General features: G+C 44.1%; 1 protein-coding gene across 1 annotated transcript in view; it reads left to right on the top strand.

Moving 5' to 3' along the window:
- LOC118514036 (LIM domain transcription factor LMO4.1) overlaps positions 1 to 13,420 on the top strand; it is a 169,093-nt gene that overhangs the window by 100,795 nt on the left and 54,878 nt on the right. Inside the window, exon 4 of the mRNA XM_036060513.1 lies at positions 1,416 to 1,485. The gene's annotated coding sequence lies outside the window, so the exon portion shown is untranslated. The remainder of the gene's footprint in view (positions 1 to 1,415; positions 1,486 to 13,420) is intronic.

A 13,420-nucleotide genomic window follows, 5' to 3' on the forward strand; every position in this document is an offset into this window, starting at 1 on the left:
ATGAGCAATTACATGAACGCCCATCCCCGCGTTCCCATCGTCCGTCCCCCTCGAGGGCTTAAGGCTTTAATTAATTAATTGATTGAATCGAAGCCGCAACGCTGTTCCCGCCCTGGGCCAGCCAGCCAGCCAGCAGCAGCCGTTGTTTGTTGCGCTTTCCTCGTTTTGTGCACGCCCGTCATGATATGCATCCACTTCTCATCACCCATGCACCGCAGGACGGTTGAACAGTATGTCTGTGTGTGTGTGTGTGTGTCCGGGTAATATCAGGGTACCTTTTCTCCTGCTCGAATTGGCCGATTGCTCGATTTACGGCGAGGGTCGTGCCTTACGTATGATGAACTAGCATAACGCGTTTTTAGAGGGTTTATTGCTATGATTTTTATATATTTTTATTTGATGACTTTTATTTCATTGAGCTTGTATAAATTAATGTTTTATTATATGCACAGAAGTAAAGTTTTGTCATCCTTTATTCGACTTCCATACTGTATCGTCCTTATTAGTTTTCCAGGATTAATTTTCTGATTATTTCATTTTGGTTCAACTTTCCTCTAGATTTTTGACTTTTTTTACTTACTGTACTATGTTTGTTTCCCAATAAGTCTGTTTTATTTTATTTTAATTGATCTTAGCTTAAAAGTTTAGCAAAGGCTCTCTTTGTTTGGTTTGAAGTTTCTTGTTTCATGTCCATGCCATGTTAACCAATTTTTATTGTTTCTTTTACTGTTTGAATAGCTTTGCGAATGTTTTATTAATTATATAAGTAAATTTAAAAGCACAAAACAGATTATCTCCGCCACACCCACAGTAATCGTCGCAACAAAGAACAACCCTTACCTGCTGATGATGAAGTCTAATTAACCTAAATCTAGCAACACCACACCCTCCGCCCCTTCACTCCTTCCTCCCCACCACCTCACTTAACCCCGCCCCCCCCCCCTTCCCCCCGAAAAATGAGTCCGGAAATAATCAAATGACGCTGCTGCGGGTTGATGGCGGCTGATGGTGATGCGGTGTCGCCTGCAGGGTCCCGTCGGCCTGGCCTGGGCTGGTTGCCCGTGTGATGGTGATGTCCTTTTCCTGCCTTCGGCCGATTTTGCATCCCCGGCCACAAAAGGTAGCGTTTAATAGCCTTTCTGCTTCCTCCCCCGAGGACGAGGACGTCACCGAGTCGTCATTCGGCGTAATTGAGTGTAGTGGCGTGGTCGTGGGTGAGCCTTTTGTTCGCTTCTTTGCGTTCTACTCCTCGGTCCTGGTGTTTTTTTTTTGCTCTTCTTCCTCTTCTCCTCGGTCGTAACCCAACCATTTCCATTTCTCATCTTTGTGGATCTCCCCCCCATCCCCCCTGTTTACCTCTTTCTTTGCTACGCTCATCTATTTCACCTCTGTTTTCTACGCTTTGTCTCTTCCAGATTATGCGATATTATCAGCGTAATTAAGGATATAATTAACTTAAAAGGATAATACACATCCACAGTCAAGGTAAGTTCTTTCTTTTGATGATTTCTCGCTCTCTCTCTCTCTTTCTTTCTCTCTTTTATTTATTTTTTTCTTGCAATTCTTATCGACGCCGGAGTGTACCGGGGAACTTTTTTCTGCTTGGTTTTCCATTAATTATGGCGTACTATTGGGATGGGACCCGACGCAAGTGCCAATTGAAATTTTTTGCCATCCCACACACACACACACACACATAGCGACAACCCTTACTTGCCGTCCTTGTAAAAATGCTGGTAAAAATGTTCTTTGCCTTGTCGCCAGCGGAAAGGGTTCTGCGTGGGGTTCTTAGACATTTTAAGCCAGAAAAAGAAAGGCAAAAAACCTGCAGCAAGGACAAAACAAACCCGTCGATCAAAAATGACTTGGGAAACTCTTGCTTTTCCCCGCTGGCTCCTCCTTTCCCTGCAGAAAAAGGAGATCTGTCGCAAGCAAAGGATTGGCCATTTTTTCTTCCTCTCTTTCCTGTGTGCACGTGCCCCCGGTACCTCCTTACCTTCTGGTGAGCTTGTGCTTGCTCGGCTTCACTCGCTTATCTGGCGCTTGTATCGTTCTTAATTTGAATAAATTAATTAGGATTATACCTTGGCGTCCTTTCTGAAGGACGATGCCGTTCCGGCGAAGGTGCTTCGGGGGTTACGCCAACCGAAGAAAGGATTTAAAAGACTGCGGACCGGTGGAAAATTGCTGCACAAAATTCATTCTCTAATTTGACCACCCGTTCTCCATGAACCCGTAGCCGTCTGGACGAGGAAGAAGGAGGAGTTTTCTTTTTCGGCTGATTCTACTGACCGCGTTTTCCGGGTCTTGCCATAATGTCCCAGTTTTGGATCATCGTCGTGTATCTCTGACACACTGGGTGTATCATAAGGCAGTTAAATATTTCCTTTTTGGACTAACTGTATTTGCTCGAGTGTGTGTGTGTGTGTCTTATTTTTGCCATCTCCGAAAGCAAGAAGGTGCGGGTTTTAGAAAGAGTTCCTTAATTTCTTGTTCGTGCCGTAGAAAAATGAATTGACAGGGTATGGTAGCGGTAGGAAAAACCCCCACCTAAACCCACTCCAAAAGATTACACCAAGATGGATCTCATTCTTGAAGAAGAAAGAAAAAACATCGCGGTTGGTAACTTGGAAGGCTCTCGCAACAGATAGACAGAGAGAGAGCTGCCCAGTTGATTACAATTTTAATTGGATTGTGTGCCTTTCGGTAGTGTTCTGCAAAAGTAACGTGCGGCAGGAAAAAAATCCCCGTCAAGCCCGTGGAAAACGAAGACCAGAACATTAAACCCATCCTTTTTCCCTGCTCCGAGGATTCTCTCTCTCTCTTTTCCCACCGTTCCCCATTGCTTCTAGCGGCAAGGGTAAGGGAAAGAAGCAGGACAATAGATGACGAAAGATAGTGACGATTCTGTTGCTGCTCCTGCTGCTTCTGCTGCTGATACTTCCTTGCGCCTTACGATTAACCTTTCGGGGTCAACCTCCCAAGCGAACGTTGTGCCAACTAGGGGTGTCGTTTTGCGCTCACCCTACCTAGTTCGCAAAAAAACAACGAAACATCCAACCCCTTTTTTCCAAGCAATCATTCGTTTACTGTGGTCGATACATTTTCCTCCCAGGGAATAGTTTTTCCCCGTAGCAGCAACAAAAAACGGAGAGGCAATACCAACTTCTCCTTCTGCATGTGTGCGGCTGCCTGTAATCTTCGCATAGGGGAAATATTTTGACACAATAATCCGCTGATTTATGTTGCTTTGCGGTGGTCCATCCGTGGTGCCGTTATCGGAAAAGGCATTCTGATATCGAGCGTAAAATGATGCAATTATTCAAAGTAGGGTGAGAGGGTTGGTTGCTTTTTGGGGTGGCTCTTTTTGTTGGTGTTTTGTGATTTTCTCTTATCGGTTTTGATAAATTGCTTTCAAATTGTTTCCAACAGCGTGATTGGTGAGCCGCGATGATAGTACTTTTTTTTAATGGTTTATTTGGAAAATACGTTGTATTTTTTAAATCTGGCTGGACGATACAGAGTTAGCTGGACTGGCAAATACCGAATACTCCAAAAAACACAGAAGTTTTCTTAGCTAATGCATTAAGAATAAAGACTGATTTGAAGGATTTTATTCAATGTTCTAGGAATTGGCTGCAATGTTCTAGGAACTCAAGGAATCCCAAGGAATTGGCTTTTTCATAAAGCTTTTGTAAGTCCACACCAAACATTATAATGTTATCAGTTAATATAGATCTGCTATGGACAAACGAGTCATGGAACAGCATTTAAGAATTGGTTCATATCATGAACCTTATCCCTAAGATGATCAATCACACCTGCTTCGAGCCTGACTACATATTCGCTCATAAAAATTAAATTTGCTTTAGTTTTCGGTCACTCATCAGAGCTGTAGGACTCTTCTAATGCGACAGCAAGTTACTGAAAAAAATTGTCTGCATTTTCCTTCATTTTAAAACTTGCATCCCGGGATCTGAACATCTTTCTAAACGGTTCAAACTATCTAGAACTCGCCTCAAACTCGTCGTCCAGGTCTGAGGTAAAGCAGTATACTAAATTAATCTCTAGGAAGGACCTCATCCTATCATACTGTATCCAACACTTATTGGCAACTGAAGGCTAAGTCCCAGGAGGAGCACAGAGGAGACCTTTTTTTGGTTAGACGTCCATGGCCAAGGCATCAGATTACTGCTATAGAGCCAGCACAAATGGGTGCCAATACTTTAGAACAATCAAATTCAATTCAAATTCAAACAGTTTTTTTTTTTTCAAGTATTCCAAACTCCATACTAAGCCAATTTTATAATTCATTTCAATACCTTTTTCCTCCGTGCTTTATGCTAGCTGGTGGAAACTTACTGATTTTATGCAATTATTCCCCATTCAATAACGAGTGTCAATTATATGCTGAAGTTTTGCCACTACCCTCCCGTGACGTGCTGCGACTGTATGTATGCGTGCATATAAACGCATGCGTTTTGGTGTAGGTTAAATGAATCGGAGAAATTTAATTACCAACTGCCCTCGCATCATCAGCGCCATTTCCACCATCGTCCAACACCCTGAACTGATCTACGGCCGGAGATCCTTCTGACGTTCTGTGTAATCGAAAATGGGAGAAGAATCACTGTTTGCTGCTGCTGCTACTGCTGCTTCATCTCATCTCTACTACCACTCCACCATTTCAAGCGATTCGATTTGCATCACCATCTTCTCAGCTGCTGTTTGTCATAAATCCTGCCATTATTATTACATTTATTGGATTACACTTGTTTCAATTATTCATCCCCTCCACAGCAGAGGCAGCAGCAGCAGTAGAAGCAGCTCGGCAGGATGTTGGCAGAAGACGAAGGGCGGGTTGGCGAGCTTGGCGGGAAATGAACCAATTTAATTAGATGCAGGGTATTTTTCATAATTAAATTCCATTGATTGATGTTACCAGTGCGGTGAGGAGGAGAACCATTACACTCGCATCACGGTTAGACGAGTGAGGGGGGGGAGTAGGAGAAAGAAGGAAAGGGAAATACAATAAGGAAAAGAGCGGCAGCAACCCCATGAAACAGCAGCGCCAGGCTCAATCTATCTTCAAATGATTGTTGTGGAAGGTACGAGAAGAATGTTTCCGTTTCTTGAACCAGATACGCTTAATCTAGGCAATATGATTGCAAAATTGTGTGAAAAATATGGAAGAGATGTTTTCTTGCTCTATTTTCTAATCTTAATTCCTTATATTGCCTTAGTAAGCTATATTTGATCTTCTCTCTTCTCTTCTCTTTCTCTCTCTCTCTCATACATCCAATTCAATGTAATCAACACACTGTCCACGCAAGTGACTGATTGCATGCCCAAAATCAATTAAATCTCATTCATCACCCAAAACTACTCCCCCAGCCCCCCAAAGAACCTCCCTTTAATCGGTTCCGAAGCAGGACATCGATTGTCTCACCTTTTGCCGAACGCGCCCAAGGTTTGTTATCTGCCCATTGTATGCGACAGCTGCGAACGCCCTTGTGTGCACGTGCTTGAGCAATGATTTATGCTAGCTCATCGTCCTCAAGAAACGTTACGTTGATTACGACATCATCTTCGCATCCTTCGCCAACAATCCGCGTGTGTACCGACCACCGTTAACAACAATGAATTCCCGAGAAGCTAGGAAAGGTGGTCAGCGTTGTTGGGAGCTGATGTGACCGAAAGAGACGAGCGAGAGAGACCGAGCTTCCTCTGTCGAATTGGGAGGACCCAACGCCGCAACAATTTGGCCGGCCCATGCCTAATTAATGAGTCGTAATTTGTAGTTTGCGTTCTCCAAAACCCGCCGCCGATGATTTATTAATGAAGATGAAATTCTTCCCTCCGCGTTAGCCGAGTTAAGTTTCACGAGCCTTAGACGAGGAGCGCGAGGTGTCTCGCTTGAGGATCTGGATAGAAGTTGGAGTGTGGATAGTTTAAACGGGGCCATCAGTAAAGCACCGAACGCGGAAGGCTTTCGAATGAGTGCGCATCAAGGACACCTTCTGCTGGTTCTCAGCCAAGAATTGGGCGAGTTCAAATGATATAGACCATAAGGATACTTCAGCACGCAAACAAGTACTAATGGAGGGACTTACGCCTAGGGGACTTCGTTTAGCTAGTGAATTTGTTTGTTTAAGACGAATGCAGGGTTTGAATTTTATCATTTTTTTATAAAATTTTTAAGACAACAAATCCTAGTGTTCTTTAAGTGTTTCTACTCCAAGACTCTCTCTCTTTCCGTCACGTGTTCCCCAAAAACTAATCACAACCCACGCCAATGACTGCTCGTGGTGGGAGGGCTGCATGGGATTTATAATTAATCGGAATATTAACGCGAGCGTCTAATGGTATGATAATCTCTTTTTGATTATTATATTACGTGCAAAGAAATAAATGTGCCACCCTTGATGGAGCTCGACTGTAGCGCGAATGGAAGGAACGGAGGCGAACATCTATCGCATGGCAAGTCGGTCCTTTTGCCCATTTTGCTGTCTGCCGCCGATAGCTTTAAGGCACACCGACAGACATTCATCTTTTGTGGGACCAAATTCCGTCCCCATTTTCATTCATCTTCTTCTCTTTCTCTCTTGTTCCTCCTTGGTACAGTTTTGGCGTGTTGATTTGTTCGAACCTGCAGACCAACCAACCATCGGTAAGAAGTGGCTCACTGTTTAATGTGTTTTTGTGTTAAACATAACTCTATTTCCTTTTTTGATTGCCTGTGGGTTGATTTGGCGAGAGCGAATATTAAACACAAACCAAGAGCTGTCCGTCTACCACCAGGCGAACTAGCATTATAAATCACTTAAGGTCGCCTTTACGTGAGCAGAAACAATTTCTCGCCTTGCATGACCGAAAAGAAGCACACAAAGCAAGAAAGGAAAGTTCGCAGTTCAACCTGACCGTTAGCCGTTATTATTCAAATCGTTGCGATATGCTTATCAGCGGTATGATTATCACCACCACCATCATTAGTGGGCGGTTTGGTGCCATTGTTCTATATTCTACGAATTAATCATATTCCTCATCGAGCTTTGTCGTCGCCGTCATCGTCAGCAGTAGCTTTTTAGTGTGGTTTAATGGCTTCAATATGTTCCTTCTGGGAGGTTTTCCTTATTTCGAAGAACTCTTTAATATTTATTCAAAAAATCACCTGTCCTTGAGTTTCCCTACGAAAGAAAATTCTCACCCCTTTCGAACTGGAATTAAAAACCGCTACCCACAAACAAGTACACGGAAAATGCGATTCAAAACCCAACCACAAACATCTTCAATAAAAACAACTCACCGATCAGGGTACCTAGGGGGCAAGTCCTGCTTAAGAACTAGTTGCTGCTACGCTCACTATTGTCCAACAGCACCTGTCACAGTTCTCAACGCAAGGACATCAGCCATCAGTGTGGTGGGGTCCAGTTTTCTTCCGAGCTCTAAGTTCTTCAAGGAACCATCTTACATTGCGGTTTGCTGCTCAGTGAAGTAGCCTTGAAGACCACATTTTCTGTGCGGGAGACACTTTTTCCACTGCTTTGGTTTGCGTTGGTTTGGCATGGCGCGTACCGGAGGTGAAAACAGAATGTAAAAATAAACACTCTAATCCCTGTATCGAGGAATGCAATTGAAAGAAGGTATTATGCAGCGAATTATTACTGCACCGCTGCGTTTTTGTTGCGCGAACGGAACGTGTGCGGTCTGTAAATGTGTCCATTTTCCCAGATTTGTTCACCGAGAGGAATAAGCGATATTTAAATTTTGTTTCTTCTCCAAAACTGAATTCTTTTTGCCAACTTGTTAAAATTTGGATAGAATTCTTCTCCTTGCTGTGAAGAGTTAAAAGCAGGTTTAAGCACCCAGTCCTTTCCTAATTTTAATAACACACCGAATTCCTAATGGAAAGAGATTTCAATCAGTGTATTGTATTAGCTGAAGTTTGCAGGTGTTTGCCCAAAACTATCCGTGTAAGTAACCGCACACACACAGCGAGAAAAAAATAAACTCACACCGAAGCCATTTTTTTTATTTTCACGCCTTACCTGGCGCCTCCATTCACGCGTTGACGCGCGATTTGGTCCCTTTTCTCCCGATAGTCGACCCTTCGTCCACCTTTCCATTTGTTTGGTTTCCCCCGCCGTGTGTGTGTGTGAGAGAGTATGTGTGGAATGAATTCAATTTAATATACGCTAACAGGTAATCAATCATCTCCAGGCCAGCTTCAATGCAAGGGAATGTTACTAGTGAAATTAAATTTGGCACAAATGGTTCTCCGTCACAAAAGCTGGCGAGAGACCTTCATCGATTCGTGCAGGACTGTTTTTGCTTTCATTTTCTGTTTTAGTTAGCTTCTCTTTGATTGAAGTTTTTATTTCATTTCATTCCTTTTTACTTGTTTTATAACCTCTTTTTATTTATTCGATGTAGATTTTACTATTCCTTTATCTTGTTTTATATTTTTCTGTATTTAATTGAAGCCTTTTGTATTTTTTCCTATAATTGATCAGTGTTATTCGAACAGTTTATTCGTTCAAATCGGATGTTTTGCTTCCTCTGCCTTTGCCCACTTCTCAAGCGCACTTTTCGGTACGAGGTGTTGCAAGTTGCAGCAGTCCCGCGACGCTGCAATCAAACGTCGGTTGGCAATCCTTCCTTTCGTCGCCATTTCCACAGTCGATAACACCCTACAACGTTCTCCGATGCCGCGTGCCGGCCATATTATTGCAGTCGAATGTTGAAGTACGCGCCGCAGCACCACCTTATCGTCATCGGCGATATAATTTCCGGTAATACGAACATAATTTCATTCCTCTTCCGCCAACGCGGCTCTATGTGTGTGTGTGAGTGTGTGCATTGCTAGTCCACAAACAAACACACACACACGCAGAGAGTAGCTATCCTTCCCTTGTACACAACTTTATCGTCCTCGAAAAGCATACTTGAGAGCGCGTGCGGCCATGATTCGTTCGGAAAATAAATGTGTAGCCGTCTTTGGACCATCGTGCCAGACGGGGTTTTTCCAAAGCCTTCAAAACACCGCTTGATTGAACCCGGTTGGTCGGGGTTTTCCTTCTCGCGTTCGCGATTTCGATTTCTGCCTCGCTCTCTCTCTCTCACTTTCCATCGTTTTCTTGCATCTGTGTTCGGTCAGCGGACGGTGCTGCTTAACCTTCCGTCCCAGACAAACTTTGTCCACCTTCACCCGGGCCCGGATTTGGGTGGGCTGGGGAGGGGTAGGAGGGTGGGCGGGTAGTAAGCATTCGCCGTCGTCTGGCCACCATTCTGTGTCGGTGTGAAGCTGAAAGAAACAGCTAAACAAAACAGCATGAAACGGAAATTGGAATGAATTCTTCGAAGTTCGAAGGCGTCGAAAAATGGAAAACTTGAGCTCGGGCGAAGGACCGTAGTCCGTCGTCCGTTTCGGTACCGGGTTGGAAAGAAAATCAAAGTACGACGACGGGATGGTGGTGGTGATGGTGACGGCAGTCGTTTTATTGTGCTGAATCTTGGGAAAGGTCGTGAACACGCCGATTCTGAAGCGGGATTAAAGAGATGACGTTCGTAAAGCGATTTCTGATGGGCGATCGTAGTAAAAACAGGCAACGAATATCGATGCAATTTCCCAAATATTTCCAAACCTTTTTTCTTGGTGCTTCCTTCCTTTATGTTCGAAGATGTTAACACGTTTCAGCTTAATTTCAACTTTGATGGCATTGTTAACAACTTCTCTGAACGGTTATAGACGAAAATTTTTCCTAATTTAATCAAGCCAACTATCAAGCACAGGAAAACTGAAATCTAAACTACGAAGCACCCTCGAAAGCATTGCTGCAACTCTCGACCGCTTTCTACTAACCACTCACTCATATGAAGGACAACAACCAACAGCATCAATGATATGAGCGCAGAACCCTCCCCAACACGATCTCATTCTGCTCTGCAATGAGTTTGTCAAACAAACGCGAAATGAAACGGACGCGCTGAGTCCTCTCGAAAGAGACCCCGGAGAATGGTGGAAAACCGACGGAAAAAATACACGCAAAACATGCTCATCATTGGTTGTTAAAAAATCCCAATTAGAGTCTGACAATTTACACTAATTAAAAAGTGACTCCATCGCATCTGTTTGCTGTTGGTGGTGCTGTCGATGGTGGCGATGGTTAATTTTGCTTGTTAGCTACATTTGTGCTCATATCTCGCACTCTGGAAGAGGTGCTCTGAACAGTGTTTTACAGAAAACTGCAATTATTTACATTTTTACACTAATATTTCTATACTTCGTTCTATTAAAATTGTGTTCCATGCAGTTCTGAGCTAAATATAGATGACTTCCACATTCTTGGAAGTGTTTTGTAGTTCCTTTGGGTCTTCTTCTTCTTCTTCTTCTTCTGCTTTTGCACTCAGCACTCGCTTCCGTACCGACACCTTCCGATTCGATTAACCGGCAAGTGCCCACGTCATGCCGAACGAAGGCGACGACGACGACGGGTAGCGTTCTCGATTTGACGCTCAGAAATTGGTTATCCTTCAAATAAACACGGTCAAACGCTCGGTTGGCCCAGATTGCCACCCGGCTCCCCCATGCGCACTCCCTTTCACCCGCCTAGTTTAAAGTGAACCATCGGAAATCGAAAATCGACACAGTTTCTGAGTGAAAAGCGGCCACAAAGCGCTAACGTTTCGCTAAAAGAGAAAAGAAATGTGGTTTAGTGAACAACTTTTATTAATTTTTCTCTGATTTTTTTTTTTCATGATAATAGCTTTAAAGTGTTTCAATCCATTGAAAATAAATTGACAAAGACAAATAACACCTCAGCGGATGACGGATGCACGCATAAAGGCTGAATGGCGTGTCCAAAAAAAACCTTGCCAACACAAAGTGAACACACAAACAAAACCGCACATTTCTCAGTCTTTTTCCCCGGTTGGTCCCGGGTTTTCCCGAACAGTTTCCAGCAATCGTTGCCACAATCAAAGGACAAATTGCTAATTTATTCAAATGTAAATTTGATTTCCCTTCGAAATAGAATTTAAGCACGGAGGCAGGACGGGATCATCGAGGAAAAACTCTACGCGCGTGTGTGGCCCCGTGAAAGGAAAAACTTGAAGCCTTCGTGATTTTCCCTTTTTTGTTTTCTTCCCTTTCTTCTCCCGGAGATGATTCGCAATCAGATGATTCGTCTTGCTGTCATCCTGGCCGAGAGGGACGATGACGAAGCCGACGTGGAGAAACCATCCGTATCCAACCGTTTTGCGGTTCATCAGTGTGTCTGTGTGTGAATCGGCCTTGGTGTGGAGGTTGTTGGTTTGATGGTGGTTTTTGAGGTCTTTTTTATTCGCTTTAACGCTTGATTTATCTTCATCAATTGCGGGGAAAACACACCCCAATCGGTGGGGGGAGTGCACAATTTAGATACAAGGAAATTGATATGAATGTTTCGTGTTTTGTAACTTTTGATTAAAAAAACGTTTGATTGATGTGTGTTAAAACAAGCGCTTTTTTGTACATGAAGAAGTAAAACTGTTCCTTAATGGCTGCCTTAAACATTTTGATCATCAAAACGCGATTTAATGCATGTTTAATCGCTCAGCAGGCTAGAAACGAGGCTCCAAACGTATTATCAGCTTGAATTTTCCCACTCACACACGATGATGTCACGACATGAATCAACCTCCTAATTGAGTGCAGCTCGAGAAGGCCACCCGCACCTAACACTGAAGCTTCATGAGACGAAAAATGGAGGCTCCAAATTGCATTTCCCTGCCACCCCGACCCGCCCATTCCCGGAAAACCCGGAAAAATTAAAGACGCAACAAGGATCTCTCGCCCATTCCTTCGACACTTGGACGAACAAACGGGGACGGATGATGATGATGATGAAGCTGATGCTGATATGCCGCTGTCAAACATCCCGAGACATCGTGTCAGTAAAGGGTCGAATCATATCAGCTCCCAGCGAACGGTGGCCAAGGAACGGCACCGGACACAACCGTCGGTAGTCATTAGTTTCCGTTTTCAATTTGGCTTCATATTGACTTCCAACATTCGATTCGCCCTGGCTAGCCTGACGTCGTCGTCGTCGTCGTCGTCGTCTACTTCGAACGGGTCAAAGAATGCGACGCAAGAGTGATGAATTAGGATATTGGATTCTAGGAGCATTACGCTGGCTGGTTTATTGAATGTGCCCTTGACTGCTGCTGCCGCCCGAGCTGGGGCCAATAGGTGCACCCGGGGTTGTTCAAAAGAAAGCGCATCCAGGCGAAGGGGTTTTTGAATCCATATTCGACGAGTTGATTTTGGATTGTACGGACGGCGTCCCCCTGGTTGGTCTCCCCGATTGGTCTCTGGCGCACTCACACACAAGCGGATGATCGAGAAAATGAAATCCTATTTCCGGGTACGGATGTTGAGGTTTCCGGCTTAGGTGTCAAATGCGACCTTCGGGGTTCGTGACAGTTGCATCTCCAGAGGGCAGAGCCAGGTTAGAGGCACAACTCTGGGCTACTCTGTGTTGAGGAATCTTGAGTCGAACAACTGGACGCGAAATGAGCGCATTGTGAGTGAGTTTTGAGGAAAATTCTTTCGATAAACCAGCTTGATTAGCAGTCTGTTGAATGAATTTAAACCATTCAACGCACATTCAGGGTAAGATGAAGGGATAATACGACATGGATTAATTTTTTTGGATTTTTGCATAAATTTTCCGCTACTTTGAGAAAGCATTCAACGGTCAATATTGTAAAATTCTGTCGTTAGAGTTATTGTTTGCACCTCCAAACTGTTCTGTGTTCTGAACCCAGCCCCTAGGACAACCATGATCCTTTGAAGACTCTTCTTGATATGCTTGTTAAAGATGAATGTTTCTCTTATACTCTTAAGACCAGACATCACTCACTAACTACTTACACCTGCCTTTAAATCCACCAATAACAACTCAAGGCTCACATCACCCTCTCGATCTCTTTTGGTCGATTTTTCGTCACCCAGGGAACCTTATGAACTCATGGACGACTCACCTTCTACTTCCATTTCCCGTTCGTGCCCTACACTTCTAATGTTACACGAATGGTGTTTTGTTTTTACGATACTCATTAGACAAACTTACTTCGTTCCCGCCGAGTGGGGAGGTTTCACTGCCCCCAAATCACCCACCCCACCAAGCAGAACAAATAAGCGAACGATTGTGTGTGTGTGTGTGTGTGTGTGTGTGAGTTCCCTTTTGCAGAGGGCGCGTAATTTCTTCTCTCCAGCTTACGACGCGGGCAAGTTTCACGGTCTCTCACTCGCCCTTATTCTTTGGCGCCAAACCGGGACTGGGACCGGGCGAATCGTTGTCATCCGCTCAATACAGACACCGAATCCTACACGTAGTACAAAAGAGAGATAAGAGAAAAAAAGGGCAGGCGAGAAGGG

This window comes from Anopheles stephensi, chromosome 3 (genome assembly GCF_013141755.1).
Source record: "Anopheles stephensi strain Indian chromosome 3, UCI_ANSTEP_V1.0, whole genome shotgun sequence".
NCBI lineage: Eukaryota > Metazoa > Arthropoda > Insecta > Diptera > Culicidae > Anopheles > Anopheles stephensi.